At 36.1% G+C, this 25,031-nt stretch overlaps 1 long non-coding RNA gene across 1 annotated transcript; it reads right to left on the reverse strand.

Moving 5' to 3' along the window:
• Positions 1-2,034: 2,034 nt before the first annotated feature.
• LOC108507132 lies at positions 2,035-24,224 on the reverse strand. Its single transcript, XR_001877972.1, has 3 exons — positions 24,197-24,224; positions 7,908-8,050; positions 2,035-3,577 (listed from the first exon to the last, which is right to left on the reverse strand). It is a non-coding gene; the product is annotated as an uncharacterized LOC108507132 (long non-coding RNA).
• Between the last annotated feature and the right edge of the window lie 807 nt (positions 24,225-25,031).

The following is a 25,031-nucleotide window of genomic DNA, read 5'->3' on the forward strand; positions in this document are numbered from 1 at the left end:
GGATTAGCCTCTTTGTGTTTAATTGATTTTCTGACTTTTTAAAGGGTCGTTTTTCAAGATTGCTGTCTTTTTTTTTCTCTTGCCTAAATCCCTCCTAACCTTTCTGACCAAAATAAAAACTTCTCTGAACTGAATTTTCTTGGGCTCAAATATCACCTTCAGAGCCTGTCAACTTTTTCTGCTGTCTTTGCAAACTTATTGTATTTTTCTTTCATAGACAGCATCCACATATAAAGCAATATATCATTTTGTTATATTATCTTCAAGTAGCTAGTGGTATTCTCTTTTTTTCCCAAAAAAACCTCATGCAATATTTCCAGTAAGAAAAACTGAAAGATTACATTGCTTTGTATCACTTGTTAATGCAAATGAAGAGCACCAAATTCTCAAAGAAAAGTGTTATTTGTCAAGATGACCTAGTAGAAGGTAATATAATCTAAGGTTTTTACAATATTTCTTTCCAGAGTGAGGGGTCCTGCAAGCCTTCTTAATATTCTGTATAAAATAAAATAAGAAAATAAGTGAAGTTATTGTGTTGTTGTTTGGAGTTTTGCGCATCACATTTTGTTGCTTCATGCATCCTGAATAAATCAACCCAGATAGAAAACCCCCACTCTGTATTTTATGCATGTAATTCTCAGGTATTGTTTTGTAGATCATGTTCTTTCATATAATAAATATATATACATATATAGTGAGGATTGGTTTTAACTATCAGCACAGTAAAAGTGCTTCAGCACTTGTTCCTACAACAACATTATGGGAAGATAAAAGGTTTATTTATTATGAACATTTTTAACAACTCTTATTGCATGAATGCCCTTAAGATCCTGGTGTCCACATTACTTGTTGCAAGGGATTTGCCTTATATATTTTTCTATTAGACCAGTACAATCTGGGTAAACAAGCTAAAATCTAAAATTCATTGGAAAGTGACAAAAGAATCTGTTGGTGTCCTTTAAGCACCTTTTGTGAATACAGCAGAAAAATAATCCTCCTTCTCATAATTGTCCACTGAGAGCAAAATAGACCTGTGCCTTAATGTGGAAGAAATGAATCCTCAAGCCGCAAAATTCAAATCCTGATAGCAAATACTGAAAAATCAGTATTACATATCAACCTCAAATGATCTAACAAATTACAAAACAAGCAATCACATATCAAGGAAGACTGGACTGGTAAATCTGAGATACTAATTTTGTCCATAAGAAGAGGATGAATTAATAATTATTTTTTAAAAAAATAGGAACATATCATTCTAAATTAGAATTATTTCATCTTTATTTTTTATTTCTTTGATCTTTTTTCAATGCTTTCTATGTAGTTTAAAATAATAAAATTGTTAGAAGATCTGGCACAAATAGCAGAAGTTTACCCCCCATTGCTTACAGGTGTTACCTTTTAAGATCATTGAAAGTTGCCAAAAATACTTTATGTCAAAAAGTGTGATCTAATTCTCTTTCCTTGCTATAAGACTGTTCTAACATTCCGGCAAATCAGGTTTACTATTCTGCTTCACTGCTTAATATGGCCTCAGATTAATCTACAAAGTGTCAATAAATCATAAACTCTTTTATTCATGCTCAAAGTGCATTCAATCAATTTTACCCACTACTGAGCTTCTGGTATTATCAAACATCTGATCTATCTTTGTGCATTTACTAAATAATTTAAGAATATGATATTGACTGATTATACATTATTTCAAAGCACATGAAATCTATAGTTATATTAAAATTTCTCAAGCTGACAAAAACTTGTTCATTTGTTGTTGGAAAGATATGAATAACATGTTTCTTAACAGAGAACAAAAGGTAGATTTTACATAAAAAAAGCTCTACTTATACAAAAAGCCTTTGTTAATATGTTTCTGTGTTATACCAGGGTTCTAATCTACACGTCATTCTCCTACTCTAAGATTTCAGACTAGCCTGTAGTATTCAGACAAAAGAGACAGAAAAGCCTTATTGCTTTTATTCTTTCATTTAAAAGATGGCAGAGTAATAGGAAAGGTGAACAATGGGTAGATAGAAAAGATAGTGGGCATGAGATTTGGCTGAGGTGCACTGGAATAGTCCAAAGGAAGAGAATGTCCCTACGCTTTCTAAGTCTATTCTATATACCTTGCTATGCAGCCTTTCATATTGGTCATACAACAGGCAATTTCAATAAAATGTGGTTTTTAATTTTTTCTCATCCTACAAAGAACACAACTCTTCAGTGGCATTGATAGAGGATATTTTAATTAGTGAAAAAGAGGTTGACAAAATGGCCGTACCACTTATGATGGAAGGTGCTGAAGATTGTTCTTGAAGGACTTCATAACATCAGATAGTATTTTCTACAAGCTGTAGATTGATGACGAATGTAGCTAACTGATAAAGTACTACCATAGGTCACTGTGAACAGAATGAAGGTTAGCATCATGAAAGTCTGAGTATTGTCTTACCTCCTACCTCAGTTCTTTGTTTGCTTTAAAGAATTAAGTTATATCTGACCTTGTCCTCTAGAAAAATAGGTATAGGTGCTTACCCTCAGGCCATGGATCTTGATGGGAAAAAAGAATCTAAGGTATGCTAGAGGGGAGCAGAACACTCTCTGCTTAATGCTCCCTATTTGCTGAAATTGGCAGCTCCATATTCTGTATTAAAGTTTTTTAGGGTGGCATCCTAAAGAGATTTTCTTTCTTACTGATTCTACAGTTCTTCCAAGATTATATCCAGGCACCCAGCGAATAGTTGGAAAATTAAGACTTTGCCTCGAGGAAGGATAGCCCATCATAAATCCTGTCTTGAACATTCAAACTGCTAGCATAATGAGTTTGAAATGCATTTGAAATTATAAATTTGAAATTGAATTTTAAATTAGATTTATGGTGCCAATACAAACTTAATTCTGACTCCACACTCACATTGGTAGTTATTTGTGTTCAGTGCTGCTTTTGAATTAATTGATAAGTTGAAAAAAGTTTCATGGGACTGGCAAACCTAGCAGGCATAAAGAAGAGTCAGAGGAAGTTAATGTTGATAAAAAATTGAGACAGACAAAAATCATGGAAAAGATATGGGAAACACGTTGCTCATAGAAACAGATTATGTTTTCCTTTCCTCAACACAGAATTAATAGCTGAATGCTTTAATGAGGTTTTATTTTACTAAGACTTCATTACATTTTCAAGACCTGCTACTACAGAACATTTATTAGCACATTATGAAGTGTTATAAATAATTGAATCTAAGCTGCCTTTGTCAGTTGAATAAGTGCTTGCAATTCCTAATTATTACATTTTTTGCCCCCACTCAATAGTCTGTAAAATTCAAGAGTTTTCATTAAACGTGGAACTTCCTACACCAGTGCAGACGCTCCCTCACTGAGCTGGCACTCCTGGCTTTGCCAGCTTGGGACAGGTGGGTGGTGACTTGCAAGAAGGGCTCTCTTCCTGGGTACGCTGTTTCCCTGGAGTCTCCTCTGTGCTTGTCTCACAGTGACAGAATAACTCAGAGAGAGGTTATCTGGTGCAGCTTAACATTTGTGCGATGCAGTTCCGCTGGGCAAAGTAGCATCCATTTTGGAAATCCTGAATATAGGAAGGAAAATTGATGGGATACCCTCCCCTTGGGAGGGGCTGCCCTCAGTAAGTTTTGATTGCTGTAAGTGACACAAAAATTATCTGAGGACTGTGAAAATAATAAAAATACTATCCCAGATATTCTCCCTTATGACACAATCTCGTTCCACACTAATTATTAGAGGGCATAAGTTTTTTGTATTTTGATGTTCAGCATGCCATCTTTACTAGAAAGGCAGCAACTTGTGTATCATCCTGATTGATTCAGCCATTCCTTAATTTAGTTCAGACGGTCAATCAATATTTTGTATCATGTGATGTGTGTTTTGATAAGCAAAGAATTGCCTTCTGAGTCACTTCTTAGGCACTGAATATAAAGCCACCATATCATTTATTATTCCAGTTTGATAAGCCACTGTGCTTGAATTGGTCATTGGTTAAACAGAGCTTTAGTCTCAGATTACAATAGAAATTTGGTTGTTACTCCTTTAAAACAGTAGCTGCAACAATCTAAACAATTCTTTCATTCCTGTAAATTCCAGAAATTGAATATGATTTGGTATCCAAGACAAGCAAAACCATGATGATATTTTCTAGTGTTTTAAATAAGTATATTTCTTTTGTTATATATGCTGTGAAAACACTGTGATATTATGGAACCACTAATCAGGTAAGAGTTCTATATTCTCAAGTGTTACACCTGGAAAAGCCACCTAAAATTTGTAATTATTGTAGAGAAAATGTATTCTAACTGTATGGCATCCTGTTAGAGTGTCCCATAGGCATGCATACCTAAGTGTTTCCCATACTTGAAAATGCGTGTACAGTGTAAGCGTAAAAGATTAAAACCTACAGCCACCAGCATATGTAAATTATTTTTGTTATTGTTGTTAAATACAACTATACTTTTATTTTCAACTGCATTTACTGAAGATTTTAATCAATGTTATTAGAAATACGTTAATTCTCATGAGAATTTAACTTCCTACAAATATTTATTTACCAAAAATGGAACAGTAGGTTCTGATTGGTGTGTAACTTGAAAAGCTCATTGATGGTGAAAGGTAATTTGAAGTAATATGTCCCATTTTAGATTAAGGTAGAAACCTTTTCTTTATACATTTTTAATTGTGAGGTATTTACATGAAAACAAGTTCTATCTTTCAATTCTTGCAAATTCAAGGGTTTCTGATACTTTTCCTCTAACCCAAATCATGATGTGTCTCTGGTGTCGAAATTTGTTGCTGTGAAAACTATTGTCATATCAAGAAACAAGATTATTACCTCAGGTGAGGAATAATCAGGAGGAGTAGATAAACTCTTCTAGCTATGAGATACCATCAGATGGGCACAGAAAATATTTAAAAAAACAAAGCTTTTATATGTTTTTAAGATGATAAGATTTAATTGAAGATCCATCGATCTGTTTGTCTTCCCCTGGAAAAGATTATTATCTTCAGGTGTTGCATACATAGTGTGTAAAAACCCCCAAAGGAAGGTAGCTTGAGCAAAATCATTTTAAAAGTAATGGAGAGAGGAAATAATACTTTCTGCCAAAAAGCACTGTATGAGGGAATTTTCATACAATGTAAAGCAAATACTGTTCTTACTGGAGTGGTACATGTACTTGACCTTCAGTACACAGTTTTGTGCATCTGCAAGCTAGATCAGACAAAGGACAATGGCAGTGGCCAAGGCTTTGGGTGAATTACTAACAGTCACTGAAGAATCCTGGATCAATGAAAAATTCTAAATACATAGAAATATATTCTATTCTGCAAGGGATGCCATAATTTTGTTATGTTGCCTATTACATGAGAGAAATTAAAATTTTTATTCCCTTCTTAAAGTGCTGAAATCTCACTATTCACTATTTATGTCTGTCTGTGCAATCACTCTCAGACACTCAAGATCCCAGACCATCCTAACTGCTTACAGTGTTTGTTTCTCTCAATGCTACATTGGAAATCTTTCAAATTGCCAGCTAAAGTAATTAACTGTGACAGGACTAAAAATGATCCAGTAATAAATCCTAAAGAAGAGTTGGGAATAGAGGAATGACACTGAGTCTGGGAAGGGTAGGGTGGGAGGAAGGTGGTCTAGAGGAGGTTTGTCTTTGTTTCTCACCGTTCCACTCCACTTTAATTTTTTCTTACAGGCAATAAATGTAATTAATTTTCCCCAAGTGTATATTTCACATGACAGTAACTTGTAAGGGAGCCAACCAAAGTCAACCCAACATGTTCAGGTAATTACCTTAAAAAAATAGATACTGCTGACACACCTTGGATGACTAGGATATTGCATGACTCCTCCACGGGTCTTGTCACACACTAATATACCTGTTATATCTTTCTCACCTCTGACTCATTTAGAGAGTACAAGAAACGTCCAACTATGACTGCATACTGCCACATCTGAAACCATATGACTTCTCTGACACAGATAGGGGAAGAAGATGAGAGGGAGAAAGGGCAAGTGCAAGAGAGGAAGAGAAAAAGAAAGGAGTTGGCTGTGTCTCCCTTTGCTGTGCAGACTGGGGGTGGGATCCTCTTTCCTAAACCTCAGCATCTGGTGTCATTCAAGGCCACTTCATTACTCCTATGTTACTGCATCTGGCCTCTGAGCACCGCTCCAGAAAGGGATGTTTGCCTCATTTCTGCCATTCTTGTTTGGCTATCCTGAACAAATATATATATATATATATATAAATAATCTAATGGAATTGTAGGCACCTAGAACAAATGTATGTATCTTAAATTTCAACTCAATCCCACTCTTGTGTTTTTTCTATATTAATCTCAAACTGAATTCTGCTTTCATAAATCTACTTGTAGCTCTCTGGACAGTGGCCAGATTCAGTCTAGAAGCTGCTTAGTTGTATTACCAGGGCATTATATCTCCTCAATTCCAACTGGGGAAATGGATTGTTTCCCTACTGTTGCTCTCATCCTTTTCTTCCTTTTCTGCAGTGTGGGTATAGAAATTGCTGCCTTGGCCTAGGGTCAGGAAAGCACAGCAAATTAGATTCACACATCCAGACATCTCACTGTGTGGACAGAATAAAAGTGTGACTTGCTGGTCTTATCAGCATACATGTGCTGATTATGAAAACCAAAATAGAAATGTGTTGATTCTGACCCTGAGATGTAATGGAACAAAAATCTGGGCCTCCCTTATTAAACTTTCAGAATTAAACAATCCTTCATTTCTCTTGCTGTTTTGAGCAGCCTGACATTTTTCTTGAGACAATTTTGCCAAAACAAATAAGAACCAAGAAATGGAAATAATCTCTCGGAATATACACTGAAATTGTGCTTTTTTAATTCTAAGATTAGACTCGAAATAATTTACTTTTAACGAGATAGTTTAACAGAACAGTTATTCGTTAATTCAAAAACAAAATGCTCCATCTCATAATAAATTAGATGCTCTGTATCTTTTGAAGAAAGAATGAGGACTATAAATAAAAATATTATATCTATGATTGACATGGAAATTAATATGTTTTGAAAAAAATATAGCATGCCATGATAGGGCAGGTGCCCGTATTCTTTTGTTACTCATCAGTTCAGCTTCTGTTTTGTATTAAAAGTTATGTCTGTCTACATTTGCTGAGAAAAAAAAAAAGGACTTTCTCCCCCCTGCTTTTTTGTTGCTGGCACCTCACATTTAGAAAGGCTTTAGTTAAGTCCTATTTCTTCTAGTACCTGTATTATCAGTAGAATTGTACCTAAATTGTAATTTACTAGGCCATTCAGTTGCACAGCAGAAACAAGGGTGTAACTTGTTTCATGATGAAGCCAATATTATAAGAATATAGTGTTCTCTAACTGCAGGAGAAGGTGTAATTTGTCTTCAGATTTTTTATGGTGGAGCTATATCACAAGAAAGATTGAGATGGCAAAGCTTTTGTTATCGTTGGTTGATTTTTCTAAGCTTGCTAATAGTGGGAAATAAGCATTTTGTGTGAATTGAAACTTACCACACCACGACTTTTACAATCAGTCTTCTGAAGCCATCTGAAATACTAGTACTTGACATTATCTTGCATGTCCATTCACAAATTAGTTTAATATCAGTTATGTTTGCAGCCTCTTCAGTTTCCTACTACTGCCCAGTCACTGGCTCTGCTAAGCTCAGTTAAGGACAATAAATGGACTTGTCCAATGTGTTTCAAATCATTCACAAGATTCTGGAACTTTCTTTATTCCCCTTTAAGCATTTTGAGAGGGAGGCTGTCATCTGCTGAGGCAATACTGCCACAGAAGTTTGAATGAACTAAGACTGCAAAAAAAAGTATATTTATAAGTAATCCTAAAGTTACAATCATACTCACCATCACATTCCTCAAGGTACAGAAAGAGTGTGGGAGATCAGATGTAAAGGTTACATTGGCAGCTGCAGGGCAGAACTGATGAGCTCTGCTGTCCTGTGCTGTGTAGCTGTCCTGAAGCAGCTGATGAGCTGGAACTTTTATTCCTGAGGGTGTAAAGGACATGGATGTAGTTCAGAGCCTGTGCTTGGTCTCATACTGTTGCAGCCACATTTTTACCAGTGCTGTTTAAAACTAGAGTAGGCACGTCCATATAAACACACAGGTATAAACTTGTATAAGCAACCAAAAAGCATTAGGTGATTTACAAGATATAAGTAATATAGTTCTTATTATTTAAATGTCTGTTAATAATAATATTCTTGTCCATTTCCCATCAGAGTCCCTGTTTTCAGCAACTTGTTTCTCTTTGACATACAGTTGCTGTCCTTGTGATGATGTTGTGTAGAAAGCAATTAACATGCAGACCATTCACTATTTGTGAAGATAGCTGTAAAGGCACTGGCACACAATTTCACAAAAAAATATTTGTGCCTGTTCTCTGGTAATTTGTATTATTCCTTAAAAAAAAAAAAGACCAATCAACAAAATCTCTAAGTTACTGTGAAAAAGATTTAGGAATTGAACTATGCTCCTGTTTGAAAATTTTAAAATCTGCAATAGTATAATTCTCAATCCTGAATATGTCCCTTAATCTCAGTACTTTAGGGGTGACTGTGAATACACATGTATTCCTTCATGCTGAAGTGACTGTGAAGAGACAAGAGGGAAGAGAGGAATTGTCATTTGTTCCTCTTTTCTTGCACACTTCCATTCTTCTATGCTATAACATCAGATACACCTCCCATTTAAATACCAAGAAAAACATTTTAATTTGTTTGGCTTTGCATATGAGTTGTGCATTTAAGTCCAAGAGTAGAATGTGACCCTAATTGCCAATTTCAGATCTCTACTTTTATTCTTACTTTTTATATTATCTTAGAATCCATCACACCAAATCTAATACTTGTGTAAAACTTATGCCAGTATATTCATTCTACTCTCATAACCATTGAGCCTTTGCTCTTGATGTTTTATGTTTAATTAAGTCTGTTATTAAATATGACCTTCTAGATTTATTTGGAAGCTCTTTTCCTGTGTTTAGTAACTGTATTCTGTTCTTTGCTTCCCAAAGAAATTGAATGCCCTTATTGCAATTCTTTTGCTAGCAGACAAGTTAGAATATTTTAGCAACTCTGATAACCATTCTCGATATTCACAAAAATGCATTAGTTTTACCAAATAAATCACTATTACTGTCTCAGCAATTGTGTTGTCCGACGAATAGAACAGAGCTCTTCTTCAAGCTTTCTAGCATTTCTCCTTTCCTATAGTTTACCTTAAACTATAGTTTGCAAGTACCATTTTGTCTTTTTGATTTAAATCATTGAATTAAAACAAAATATTATTTACAACCTAGAAGTCATCTGTCTCTGAGCTGTTATAATCTAATTAGAAATATAGTTTGAGGGTTCCTTTGCTCATAATAAATTAAAATAAAATAAAATAAAATAAATTAATTTTTAAAAAAGAAAAACTGAGAGTTGCTATCATATTACAAGATCAAAGACATTGAGAAAAATCTACTCTGCTGAACTACTCTACAGCAATATGTAAATAATAAGTATTTTGGAAGTAAGAGTAAAATCAGGTTGCATAACATATACGTAACATAATTAAAGACCATATAAAGGAATAGTACAAGTAGCCATGACTAAAATTGTAAGGACTGAAAAGAATGTCTTGCAATTTAAAAGAGACAAAAAATCATAAGGAAAACTTTAGGAATATATTGAAAGTAAGAAAGGAGCACAAGGAATAATGTGTAACAAAGAAAATAGTGAATGATACAGAGGAGAACATTCTTTTTTATTTTTAATCTTTCTAGGAAAAGTGAACTGTGACAAGATTCATTAAGTTAATTTAAAATTTGAGTAGAAATTTAGTTGAAAATACAGAAAGAAGAGTTTAAAGAATCTTGAGATAACATAGAGGCATGCAAGTTCAGAGAGCCTGATTATTGTGTCTGATAAACTAACCAAAGCACTCTTTGAATGATCAAAGTTTATCTCTAAAATTTCTCTAAGAACAGACAAGGTATCCCTGGGCTGAAAAAAAATCAGAATCTAAAAGAGTAAAAAAGATATCTTGAGGAATCCTGGATAAATCAGTGTACTTCAAGTGCCTTGAAGTATTCTTAAACCAATGAGAAAATATTTGCAGAAAACTAAATGCTGATGAAGTGACAGAAAAAAAGAAAATGTAGGCTTTTCCAGATCATGACAAATGAGTCGAAATTCATTCTTTGACATGAAGGGAAGAGGAAATAGATGTTATGTAGAGAGAAACAGAAGTGTTTGAATAATTTTGGCACTATCCTACATGACATCACAGTAAAAAGGTACTGAAATTTTCACTGGAAATTTTGAAAACTAATTGATTTTTGCTGGGGTCAGGCAATTGAATCTATCTCATTGCAGAGGCTGGACTGGCTAATTTCTGAGGGCTTGATTAATCCTGAAGTTCTTGGTTGGTATCCTAGAATCAGCCACCCTTCACGCTGCATTGTGTGAAAAAGGAATAATAGTGGGATTTTGGCAAAAATACGATTGCTTTTGCACATTCTTGTGAAGAGCACATTGATTGAGGCCACTTTCTCCCCATATTTCTGGAATCTATAGGCTACTAGTTGCAGTCTGAAGAGGTGACTAGGATATATAAAGACATACTCGCGAATAAGCTTGTAACCTGTTTGCCAGCTTGTCAAAGTGGAACTGCATTCAGTGCAGGTTAAATATTGAATTCAGGGCAGTTTTACAGGTAGTGTTGAATACTCTGTTGCCAGGATAATTTTTTTCCCAGTATCTAACACATAACAGCTAATATAAACCTGATTTATCCACTACATTGAACATAAATGAAGCTGGCTTTAATAAGTGTCATATATTTAGGTACACAGTGGATGTATCAAAAAAGAAAAAAAAATGCCTGACAAGCACAACATTCACAAATATTCACAAATTACTCACAATGATTTTTTTCTACACCTTTCTTTTCATGGAAGTGAGTTTTTTTCCTTGACATTTTATCTAAATTTGCAAGTATATGGTATTACCATTATTCTAAAATCAGACTCATAGAAAAAAAAATGCACCGTAAAAATACAGATTTACATGACACTGTGAGGTAATCAAACTCGCAGGTGAATAGAGAAGCAAGGGGACTAAAGCAGCAAACATTATAAAACCTCAAACTTTCAAATGCAGGTCTACTGAACAAAAATTGTTCTGTTTGCATTGTTTTGCTCCAGTTACCGAAACAATTTATGTACAGTGCCTGAGCAAGCTCTTATTATTTTTGCTCTGATAAAGATACCAGAACCTGATATCCTACACTGCAAAAGTTCAAAGACACGTGAGTTATCCTAGATGCTTTGGATCTTGAGCTTTGGATATCTGATGAAGAAGGCAATGATATCCAGACATGAATTAATTGAAGTATTGATTAAGGAAGCAGCTAGTCTAACAATGTGTAACATCTTTACTTTAAGAAAAGAAAATTTTTTGCTATCTTTACAAGCATACTGAATTAAGTTTAATACATTCCAACATGTGAATGAAAAAAATATTATTTTATTGATCTGTATAGCATCTAAATTTTCAGAAGGTAGGGGTCTTTCTTTAACAATACCTTTTGTAATGTTTTTCTGGTCAACAAAAGAAAAATTTAGTTGGTTTCCTTATGATTTAAAACCTGCTTGCCTAGTTTTGTATAAAACACATTTTACAAGAATCTCATAATTCTCTGCTTTGTTTTAAAAAATTTATGATCTACAATATTACTGAGTCAAATTCAGACATCTTCCTCATATCCTAGAGTTAGTCTAAATTGAGAAACAAATTTTATATCTTGTAAGAACATGGATTTTGAATCATATCTTTCCTTATGTATGATTATGAAAGCAAAATAAAGCCACATATGTGAGGCAATCACAGTAACAGAGCCCCTATCAAAATTCTGGCATTAGAACAGACTTGTTTTCTGATTAAAATTAACCAGCTTTTTTGATCTGTATCTCAAGGGCACACAGACAAATAAAAACTCTCCTTCATCCCCCAAATTATTACTTCATGTTTGTTTTCTTCTCTTTGTTTCAAGCACCTAACACTAGCTGGGAAAAATTTATAGTATAATTCTCTCTTTTTAATTATTCAAACAGTCTAAAGCTTCCAATTTTCCAGCCAAATTCTTAGTCTCTGCATGAGGTAAATTTTATTTGCAAACATAGAGCAAGTAAAGTAAATCTTTAGCCCTTCTTAATTTTCTTATGAGGGCAACATTTTGAAAAGGCAATAGCCAAAAATTGTAAAGTGTAATTTGTTGTAGAAAATGTAATTCAGGAGAACTTTGCACAAAATTTTTCCAGACATGGTTGGTTTGACTTGGCTGAGTTGTTATTATAAAGTGTGCTTTTTTCTGGTTTTGTTTGTTTGTTCATTTGGTTGATTGGTTGGTTTTTGCTATGCTCTACTGACTTTTTCTTGCTCTTATTAAAACAAATGGGTTTGTCAGTTAGCAGAGGTGGACTGATATTTAGGTTAATGAGTGTTTAGTTCATAAATTAGTGTGCATTAATTCTTCATGTAATATTAGAATTTAGTGTGAATGTTTTCCCTTTTTTTATAAGAATCTATTCAAATTCTGCCTATTCCCTTCAATCACTCACAAAATCTATCATATTTTCTACTTATTGTAACATGGTAAATGCAGGAGTTTCCTGTATATGAACAGAAGGATTCATAAGGATTTCAGTTAAAGGAAGAGTAGGTTGAGCTATTCACAAAATACGTTATTTGGGTTTGCTAGATGAAGAGGAAAAGAGTTTAATTGATGCATTGTTAAGTCAGATCCTGTACAGCATCTGAACAGGTGGAGATGAGCAAAACTAGAACTATAGTTCTGAGATTTCTAGTAGATCACAAATGGCTCCAAATATTTTCCTTAAAGCATAAAAAATCTCAAGAAAGGAATTAAATCAGCTCTGCTGAAGTCTGAACTTAACAAAGAGCTGGATTGCACGTTCTGCTTGGTATCAGTCTCAGCCATGTTAATAAAGTTACAGTACACTTTGTTCAAGTTGTAATATCCTCTGTCTTTCATCATGGATTGCCAGGTACATGTGGTTTCTACTGTCTGAACCACTGTCTTTTAGGTAGGGTTGTAGTTCTGAAACTTCTGTGATGACCAGGAGTAAAGTTATTAGATATTTTACTTTTTCACTTTGTACCTTACTTTCTTGACTGCATGGTAACTCCTGAATAAATTTTTGCAAACTAAGGTTTTCAGGTTAATCAAGCTTTTGTATTACTATATTAGTCATGTAACTACTTCCTATAGCTTCAGAATACATTACATTAAACACTCTTGAAGCTCAGGTGTGTTTGCAAACTTAAGTTTTCTTTTCTTAGAAATAAGTGACTATTACAACAGAGATATGTTCTGGCTTTGGAAAAACATGGATATTTACAATAAAAGTCTTCTTTTATTCAGATTTTTGAACTTCAGGTATGGCTGCTGTCACAGCAAGTTACAGCATAGTAATAGCCAGCATCAGCTGTGCATTTTGCACATACATATGGCTGACTGAGTAGGAATATAAACAGCTTAAGAAGACAAACTATTTAAACTGCAAAAATACATGGGGAAATAACTCTGAAAAAAAGATAGGAAGTGTCAAAGGTTTAACCTGAATTTATATATCTATCTTTCCTTGAGGGATGTGCTCATAACTATTAAAGAAATTCTTCTGAAATCTGTCCCACGAAAATCTCTCCTACATCTTTCCTTTCTCCTTTTTCAGTTAACTTTTATTTTTAAAACAAGTTATGTTCCTGAAAAAAACAGTTCTGCTTTAGTTGAAAGGGTCTGGTTAAGCTCTAATTCTCAGATGTCTCAAAGATCTCAGAATTAACTGGACGGTTCTTGAAATGACTGCAAAAGGCCAGTAGAATAAATTTGTAATGCTTGAATATCTTAAAGCCTTGGCACTGACCCAACATTCTTTACTTGCTTTATATTTTGTCTGGCCTAATCTATTTCTCATATGATTTATTAATGGAGTTTATTACACAGGAGTTGTGCTAACACAGCTTTATTGTTTCCATTGTCAGCAGAGTATTTCTACAAGGCACAGCATTGCTGATAACTATAGCTCTCCTCCCTCAGTACTGCAGCAAACCTCATAGTGTGTATTGTTATCCTCAAGGTATCTCAGGTAACCTAAGTACACATGAGCACTTTGATGGGGACTGCCCGTTTACTGTGTACCACACTGCACATATTTTATACTGTATCTGACCATGGGGAGTATTGATGCCTTAAAAGAGCTCACAAAGTGCCATCCAATGGATCAAGAAGCTACTGAAAATCGTGAAGCTTTGTACTTCTGCACCTATAGCTGGTCAACAAGAGGAGTACACTGCATAGGGAAAATGGGGTAATTCTACACTGAAAGTTTAGGGTTGTCTCAAGTTCTGATTCATGCCTAAAAAAAAAATAATTTTATTAACTAACTTTAGTGCTCTAGAACTAATAGTATTGAAGTCTGGGATTTCTAGTATTTCTTCTTATGCCATATAGATGAAAGGAGGACTGACTCTAACCCAGAGTTCTGCAGAGAATTTCACCCAAACTGTTATCAAATCACACCTTCTGTCATGCAATAACAGCTAAATACAACCAGAAACACCTCTTAATTTTTTTAATGGTCCTTGTCACATGAACACTCTTTGATTGCTTTTAGTTTTGCCCTGAAATCAACCAAGAACTTTCAGACAAGTTACAGAAGAGACTTGAGAAAACTATTTATCTCAGTTCTTATCCTAGGCTGATTGCAGTGTTGTTTCACCTATGAAAAATGTTTAGTCTGCACTAAGATACCAAATGTACTGCAAATTTGAAAACATCCTGTGAGCCAGGTGGAGACCCAAAGCAAAACTGATGATGTAGGGACTTGAGGATTTTTTTGTTTGAGTTTTTTTGTTGTTGTTGGGGGCGGGGGTGTCTTTGTTTTTTGATGGTTCGTTGGTTTTGGTTTTGGGGGGTTTGTTTCATAGAATTGTAGAATGTGCTGAGTTGGAAGGGACCCACAAGGATCACCAAGTCCAGCTCCTCACCCTGCACAGGACTATCCCCAAGAATCACACCATGTGCCTGAGAGCATTGTCTAAATGCTTCTTGAATTCAGATAGATTTGGTGCTGTGACCACTTCCCTGGGGAGCCTTTCCCAGTGCCCAACCAACCTCTCAGTGAAAAACCTTTTCCCAATATCGAACTTAAACTTCATCCAACTCAGCTTCCTGCAGTTTCCCCAAGTCCTCTTACTAGTAATTAGAGTGAAGAGATCAGTGCCTGCCCCTCCTCTTCCCCTCCTGAGGATGTTGAAGACTGCAAAGAGGCCTCCCCTCAACCTCCTCTTCTCCAGGCTGAACAGATCAAGTGACCTCAGCCACTCCTCATACGGCTTATCCACAAGGTCCTTCACAATTTCATTGCCCTCTTTTGGATGCTCTCTAATAACTTAATGTGTTTTTTATATTGTGGTGCCCAAATCTGCACACAATATTCAAGGTGAGGCTTCCCCAGTGCCTGATGCCCCCCAGGACACAGTTGGCCCTCCTGGCTGCCTTTTGTTTGGGTTTGGCTTTTTTCAGTGAAGTCCTAAGGTTATCTTTCTCAGGGTTACCAAATTGTAGTCACACTAACTTGAAAAGCTAACTTGAAACATGCATAAAATAAATGTTTTTCTTATAAAGTGTAGGAGAAAAGGAGTAGGAGCACCACAGCCTTCTTTTGAGATCCTGGTATGAATACACCAAACTGTGAATAGTCCATTGATATCTGACCTGCACCCCAGTAGGACAGTGGTCTGGGAAATGTGGCTGCAGTGAAGAAAAATACCAATGAAATTGTACTGTAGGCAAATGGTTATATGATTGTGTCACGGTTCCTGTCCCAGCTCCCAAAATAAGATACAGTCACTGACTAACAAACTAGTGCTAATAGAAGCAACAATGTACCATTGAAAACCTCCTAAAATTTGTCACTGCAAACTAAAGTACTTAAAAAACTGATATGAACTGGGCAAGGGTCTTGGGGATTGTATTCTCGGACTGATGTGCCTTCTTTGTTTAGCTGTCTGGTCTTAGTTTTGTGTCCGGCTTCTGTTTCCTTCCATCTGCTTGTAGGTGCTTATGAAAAACTCCATCTGGATTCAAGGTAACCACAGGGAGGAGCATTTATTAAAGGACATATTATGCGAAAATTATTTTTTTCTGAGAATATGTATTGGCTAAAATGCATGAATTTAGAAGATTAGGATTTTATTGCCAGTTTTTTACTTATTTCTTCCACAGTCAGTATATGAATGGGTTCTCACTGAGTCATTACCAAATTTCATTTATTTCTTGGCATACTCGCAGACGATCTCCTCTTCCTCTTTCCTACCCAGCCACCTTTGACTGCAGTCAGCCAGGTGGTTCACTAACTGACTTAATAACTTATAAATTCAGCTTGCATTACAGTTTCTGCTGAACACATTGTCTCACTAACAACAGTTTTCCCAGCTAGAGTAATAAATGGGGTTACCTCAGGGTTTAAACAAATGCAAAATGTGTCCTTAATGCAACCAATTTAATCAAACACATCACTGAGTTCTTCTAGTATACTATTTTCATTTAGCTCACATGAGACCTCCATTATACGTTTGATCAATTTTAATTCCTCAGAAACTTTAATTCTTGGCACAGGCTAAGCCTCCACATTCACAGTAAGAAATAGAATAATTCCTGAGAATTCTATACAGAGAAGGGTGGACCTTCAATGTGAATAATTTTTGACTTCATTTATTGTGGCATGCATAGCATTTTTAAACTTTCCCATATTTCCAATGAAAAGCCAAATTTGGATATTGTCCTTGTTTAGTATATAAGGCAAATGTCTACAGAAACTTGCAGCTGTAATAACCCAAATTTTTGACAATTTTCCTGCTTATTGAATACTTCATTTACATCTATTACTAAAACAGTCCAGTACATTTCTGGCAGTACAAAGGATTCCATGGTGTGCTTAACTGACAGGTTCACCATTTGCTTTCAAAATATTTGACAGCAGCTACAACTGAAGATCAAAATTTCTACTGAAATTTGTTTATGAAGAAGTAATACAGCTTATTTTGCTTGCAGCAGTATAAATTGTGAAACAAAGCCAAAAGAAAATAGACAATTTTAAGTTCATATGTGATTGGGTTTTTTGAAGTGTGATACTTCTGCATAGTTGGTTAATCAAAGGGTCAGAGAATCACATGGGCCACACAGTGACTGATTTATTCAAAACCTAGTAATAAATGAGGCCAGATGTATTTTATGTTAAAAATAAAAATTGGTTGGGAAAATGTGTTTGCATTTCAGGATAGATCCAAGATCATCAGATTGTTCCTACTCAATGATGACATTTCATTCTTGGATAGGTGCTAACCTTCTGAAAATTAAGAAATGTATATACCTCTACTGCTATTGAGACAGTGTTCGGCTGATTGATTGTTTTAGTTTGTTTTTAAACTTAATACATATCTTTAAATATTCTTGGAGGTTTGATTTTGGCTTTCTGTCTATTTCTTGTGTTGTGAAAATATCGCTTCAAATCTATGTATTGGCTTTCTGATCACTGTCATTGGTCATATAAGCATTTTGGATCTCTTTTCGTTTAGTGTTCTGAAGGTCAAAGAATTCCATCGCATCTTGACTGCTCAGACTTCCATATTCTGCCTAGACCTAGTTGCCACTTCTGTATACATCATAGTTTAAGACTAATCGTATATGCACCATATGAATTATGTATCAAGTGAGGAAACATGGTCAATTTTTGAGGAAACATCTCATCTCTTTGTATATATCTTATATAATTTGTTCCATATAAATGATGTAAAGTTTGAAATCCAAAACCCTAATGGTAGCATTTTACATGACAAAGCAACTAACTTACACTTTTAAAAAGTAGAAAAACTGAGAAGTATGGACTAGATAAGTGTACAGGGAGGTAGATCAACAACTGGCTGAACTGGCAGGCTTAAAGAGTTTTTATCAGTGACACAAAGTCCAGTTACTCCAGGGGTTGATACTGGGACCAATATTGCTTTAACACCTTCCTTGATGGCCTGATGATGGGAAAATTCCTCCATCACCAATTTTGAAGATGGCATAAAACTAGGAAGAATGGCTGATATACTGTATGGGTGTGCGACCATTCAGGGGGACCTTCTCTCGTTACAAGGGGATTAAGGTATTGAAGCATCTGTCACAGGAAGAGGTAGAGAAAACAGTTAATCCTAAAGAAAAGACAGCTTAAGATGAATCTTATGAAAATGTATAAATATCTGACAGGAATCTATAAAGAGTACAGAGCCAGGGTTTTTTTCAGTGGTGCCCAGAGGCAATGGGCAAATACAGGACATGCCATATGAACATCAGGAAACACTTTTTTACTGTGAGGATGACTGAGCAACGGCACAGGTTGCCCAGAGGGGCTGTGGAGCCTCCATGTTTGGAGATATTCAAAAAAGCAACCTGCTCACGGTTTCCTTGCTAAAACAGGGAGGTTGGATTAGAAAAACTCCAGAGGCTCCCTCCAACCTCAACCATTCTGTGATTTTGTGATAGTAAATTTAAGAAAATTTAAGAAAACCATAGTAAGTGGACAGGGAAGCGGAAGGAAAAAAAAAAAAGAAAATAAATTACATGACTGGCAATTTCAAATAAGGGCAGTTAAGCTTACTGACACCATGGATTCAGTATCGTTTTCCATCAAAAGAGTATATTCAAGATGCATTTTTTCTGATGTCCACTTTTAACCTTAGCTCTACTTTACTAATGATCATTTTCCTACCCATGAATTCATCTAAGTGCAAAAAAGACTTTGACAGAGCAATCAAATAAGTAGTTTGGTGAACATAAGGGACAGTTAAAGTCAGCATAACAGAGTAAATTCAAATCCTGATTTTAGTTGCCTGTCAATTATTTAATTTGATTTGATGGGATTTGGTTAATTTAATGGAATCAGTTCCTGTGACGCATGTTTGAAGACAATGTATCCAATAGAGAATCCAGTGTAAATTCTAGACAAACATTTCTAAAACATTAGTTCTTCAATATTCAGGACATATACTCTTAACAAGTCTTTGCACATTTTAAATATTTCACTACACATCCATATGTTCTTGCATTTTTAAGGTCCTGAACTATATCTCATAGGAAAACTTACTATAAAATTTGTTTTATACTTAATCGAATACTTATTTCCTACAAAACTGTCAGGTAAATAAACTAATGTATCATGTTAAATAAGGTGTGAAAGGAGCCGCTCCCTAAAAAATAGTATTATTTTAGAATCACAGAATCAGTTAGGTTGGAAAAGACCTCTAAGGTCATCAAGTCCATCATTAACCTAACACTGCCAAGACCACCACTAAACCATGCCCCTAAATGCCACGTCTACACATCTTTTAAATACCTCCAGGGATGGTGACTCCACTACTTCCCTGGGCAGCTTGTTCCAATGCTTAACAACCCTTTCAGTGAAGAAATTTTTCCCAATATCCAACCTAAACCTTCCCTGAAACAACTTGAGGCCATTTCCTCTTGTCTTGTCATTCCTTATCTGGGAGAAAAGACAAACCCTCACCTCCCTACGACCTCCTTTCAGGTAGTTGTAGAGATTGATAACATCTCCCCTGTGCCTCCTTTCCTCCAGGCTAAACAACCCCAGCTCCTTCAACCTCTCCTCATAAGACAGGCTCCAGACACCACCTTTGCTGCCCTTCTCTGGATGTGCTCCAGCACCTCAGTGTCTATTTTGTTGTGAGGGGGCCCAGAACTGGACACAGGACTTGAGGTGTGGCTTCACCATTGCTGAGTACAGGGGAATGATCGCTGCCCTGGTCCTGATGGCCACACTATTCTTTGCACAAGTCAGGATGCCCCAAGCCAGTAGCACTGCATGGGGTTGTTGTGGTCCAAGTGATGATGTATTTACGAAAACATTTTTATTGTCTTTTATGGCAGTAACAAGATTAAATTCTAGTTGGGCTTTGGCTTTTCTAATTTCTTCCCTGCTTAACCTCATTATATCCTTGCAGTCCTCCTGAGTTGCCTACCCTTTCTTCCAAAGCTCATTTTAACAGACTTACAGTAAAATATCCTGCTGAGCATCAGATCTTTGGTCTTCAGCAGTTCAACTCTTGGACCCCTCTTGAACTAAAGTGTTTGTCAGTACTACCAAATATACCAGAGCTGAATCAACATTTTTAAAATGTGTTTCTAAAATGCCAAAACAGATTTGAAATAGAAGATGAGAGACTTAATGCAAACAAAGAAAGACATTAACAAACCCCCAAAATGGGATAACATTTTGGAGAGAGAAAATGAACCAGTGAAGAATGGAGGAATGGTCTTACAGATGGAGAAAAAGAGGTAAGGGATGGAGAGGGAGACTGAAAGGAAGAAATATCAGGTAGCAGGGGAAGAAAATATGACAAAGTTTATAGTGATTAGAAATACTGCATGAAATATGAAAATCAAGAGAAAGAAACAATAATAAGCTCAGGAAATAATCTTCTAAGTAAATCAAGAGCAGTCTTATGGTTTCAAAGATTTGCAGTATAATAAATTAGATATCCTCTAATATGCCATATGGGGTTTGAGATCATTAAATTCACATTTCAGTGCTTTCCATCTAGAAATGTCCTTCTAAAATAATAAAAGTTAATAGCTTTCACATAGAAATATGAATAGTAACTTTAAGAAAAAAGCAATTGTATTGAGAGATACCAAGGATAAATGGGGGAGGAGGTAGAATAACTTTAGGAAGAAAAGGAAATGAAAAGGTATGATGTTGCTTCTGGAAAGAAAATATCCAATCACAATTGAAGAACTGCCACCCAAAATAAATTCTTTTTTTCCTGATGTTTTCAGTGACTATTCATTGGGTTCCATGTTAATCTTCTCAGTTTCTCTGATGTTTTTCAGACTTATTAAATATTCACAAATAAATATTTCTGAAATATCTCTCTGCCAGGTGTGTGGAGGAAAGAACACAAAGGAGAAGATGTAAAACTGCTGCAAGAAGTGTGAAGAAAAGGATTCACAGAGATGAGGGAGAAAGGGAACAAGGAATGAAGACTGCTTGCAGGCAAGGGGCAGACAACAGTAGAAAAGCAGTGTCAATATTAATACAACTTAATTTTTTTATTAGAATGCATCGTTTATTTACTGTCTTACTGCTATTTTATATTGTCCTAGAATTTAATCTATTGCAATTTTGGGGGGAAAAAAATGCAAAATTCTTCTGTGATATTACATCTGAAATCACTTGTATTTAAACAGATAAATTGCTTCTGTGTGGGATTTAGATGAACAGGCATCCAGGATATAAAAATAAGGTTTTTGTGAATCTATTATACTGAAAAATATGAGATAGGTGAAATCTACAACAGGGACTCAGCTTATCACACAAAGGGCCTGTCAAAGGGCAACTCTCTCATATTAAGTGAAATTGTTGTCTGCTTACAGTCTTTGGGCAAAGAGAGTAGAAGAGAATGTGTATACCCCCATTACTTGTAGGTCAACTGAATTCAGCTATTAGAGACACCTCGTAAAAAGTGAATAACAGCACTTAAGCCAAATGTTGTGAAAAATGGCGTTTTCACATTTCATGTCTATAGCCATTATACAAGGATGCTTTTAGAGACATTTCTAAACTTTCAAAGATAAAAAAAAAAATCACACCCTGTGGCTACATGAAATCCAGACCATTTAGAGGATTTCTTAGAGATTTACCATTTCTCAGTCATGCGTAAACATGGAGAGCTGCAAAGACACATCTGTTATGGTTCTATGCTACTGCATCCTGCTGCAGTTTCTGGCTCATTTTATCCTAAATTTTAGTCTTTTCTTGTTAAATGATGCAGGAGAACCTATCATGTAGCAGCAACTCCAAAGGTTTTTTGAGGTGAATTCATAGAGCAAATTTCCTGCAGGTTCCCTAATGGATCTCTAGTTTCTTTCAGTAATTACTTTGCCTGTCAGTCACCGTATGATTAAATAGCTACCTGTCTGTGGCATCTCGAACCCTTGAATCTGACAAGAGGTGGTTAGGGAAGTTAGCTCGGAAAATAGTTTAAAACAAACCACTCCAAGTACCACATCAGTTGTCAGTGGTCCTCTGCAATCTTCATTAAAAGGACAGCAGGAGATCAGATATTATAAGACTATTGCAAAGTTATGCAGGTTATTTTTAATAACCCCATCACGCATAACAGTTACTGGGTAAGGCAAACGCCATCACTCCAAACATGCCCTCCTCCCATTTCCCCTCAGCTCTATATACTGAGCATGATGTCACATGGTATGGAATATCTTTTTGGTCAGTTGGGGTCAGCTGTCTCAGATGTGTCTCCTCCCAGTCTTCCTTGCACCCCCAACTTCCTCACCAGTGTGGCAGTATGAAAAGCAGAAAGGGCCTTGGCCCTGTGAAAGCCCTGCTCAGCAATAACAAAAACATCTTTAGATTATCAACCCTGTGTTAAGCCCAAATCCAAAAAATAGCCCCATACTAGCCACTGTGAAGAAAGGTAACTCTACCACAACCAAAGCTAGCAGAGAATAACAAATGCAAATGACACTGTCCTGGAAGAAAAAGATGTTATAATTCAATAGAGCTTGTAAGTAGGAAGACAAACGCAGTCAAAAAAATTAACACGTCAAAGAATCTTTGTCTGTCAAAAGACAGACCATCCCTAAAAAGTTTAAGTAATATTTAATTTGCATTTTTCAAAAACCAAAATCTCAAGAAAATAGCACTTTTCCCTAATATTCTAGGGGAGAAAGGAAAGGGGAACACTCCTGGGAAATCTTTTTGGAAAAATGTTTATGCTCATGGACATGCAATTATCTCACATAAAACTGAAGGGAAAGGGACCCAGGCTGGGGTTCTATTTCTGAATGACAGGGCTTTCAGGAAGTGGTACTAGTTTGGTCCTTCACTTTCATAAGCAAGAGGTGCATCAGGTTGCCTAAGAAACAACTGGGACTATAATATGCCTGATGTCAATCTCACTGGACTCTTAATATCTCTTGGTGGATAAAATATGATAAGGTCAGGTGTATTTAGAAAATCTTTCCACCACCGACGAAGATTAGTTTGAAAATTTCACCTGTATGTTCTTTTTCAAAGAACAGCATGAATTTTCTCAGTGCATTCCTCATTTCTGTTTTTCGTTTTCCCCAGTAACAAACCTGTTCAAGCCAGCATGAGTTGTGTGCAAGTTTCGAGCTGGCTTCCAATCAAGTCTCCAAAACTCAACGACAGAGCCTGCTTCCCAGAGAGGGAAGGAAAAAAAACCAAACAGCCAAAGCTATAGCAAAAAATATATATTTTACATATAAAACAGATATATACAGTGAGAATACTATATACATATAATCCCAGAAACCCCAAACAGCTTCCTAAAAGGGAAGAGGAGAAGGGAGAAGGGAAAAAGGACAAAAAAAAAAGGACAAAAAGGGACAGAAACAAAACAGGTATGCACAATCTAAAAACTCAGTAACCAGCAAACTAAAGAACTGGCAAAATCTCACCACTTCCCTTGAGAAAAGCAGGACAGCCAGACTGTGGCCCAGCACTCTCCCCTCCCGCAGCGACCCAACAACAGCAGTCGGTACAGGCCTCCACTTCAGATAAGCAAGACCATGTAGGCATCTACTGTTCTTGAACCTTGCAGGAAAAGAAGAGAGCGAGGTCTCTCCAGTGGGCTTTATTTATACCTCAGGTTACGTAAAGGAATAGCATGGAATACTTCCTTGGTCACCTCCCTAGTTCCTTCCTGGTTACAAGCTGGTCTCCAGGAAGGCCTAGGGTGAAAACTATCACAGTTGTGACTTTCAGCAGCCTCAGTCCATGTACATTTCAACACAGACAATAAACTGAAGCTGAAGCTGATGCATACCATATCACAAAATCACAGAATCAATTAGGTTGGATAAGGTTCGATAACCTCTGAGGTCATCGAGTCCAACCTATGATCGAAGATCACTACGTTAACTAGACCACAACACTAAGTGCCACGTGCAGTCCTGGTATGTTGACTCCACCACCTCCTTGGGCAACCCATTCCAATATCTTATCACCCTTTCTCTCCTACCTCAACCTCCCCTGGTGCATCTTAAGACTATGTCCTCTTGTCCTGTTGCTAATTGCCTGGGAGAAGAGACCGACCCCCATCTGGCTACAACCTCCTTTCAGGTAGTTGTAGAGACTAATATTATCTCCCCTGAGCTTCCTCTTCTCCAGGCTAAACAATCCCTCAGCCAGTCCTCATAAGACTTGTACTCCAGACCCTTCACCAGCCTCGTTGCCCTTCTCTGAACATGCTCCAGAACCTCAATGTCCTTCTTGTCATGAGGGGCCCAGGACACAGGACTTGAGGTGCAGCTGAGTACAGGGGAAAAGATTATGTTCTCCTGTTGCCACGTCCCAGAACAGTTCAACTTTTTCCACAGCAACATTTCAACTAGGAACTCACTACAGCTGCACTAATATTCTCCTGGGTCTATTTTTTTTTTTAGTTTGGTATCATGATGATGTGACTAGAACTTGCTTGTGGCTCAGTTTTCATTTTGTTGTATGTCCTGGCATATAGTTCTTACTTACCTCAAATGGACAGGTTTGATAGTAACAGCTTAAATTATTTTCCAGTAACAGACATAGACATGACACCCCCAATATAGACTTTACAAAGTCCATCAAAATTACCAGAATCCAGGTCTTCTGAGCCTTATTGCTGTTTTTAGGAACAAAAAGCAGACTAGAACACTAGCAGATGCCAGTTCCTGCTGAGATGCATTTGCAAATGGATATTCATAATAGCCAAATCAATTTAAGCAGGTGCTGCTGTATTAGAAATTTAGCAATCATTGGGATTCTTTTTTTATTTTTTGTAAATTGAAGTTACTAAATATTATAGTTCAAACAAAAAA

Source organism: Lepidothrix coronata, unplaced genomic scaffold (genome assembly GCF_001604755.1).
Source record: "Lepidothrix coronata isolate B3197 unplaced genomic scaffold, Lepidothrix_coronata-1.0 Scaffold241, whole genome shotgun sequence".
Lineage (NCBI taxonomy): Eukaryota > Metazoa > Chordata > Aves > Passeriformes > Pipridae > Lepidothrix > Lepidothrix coronata.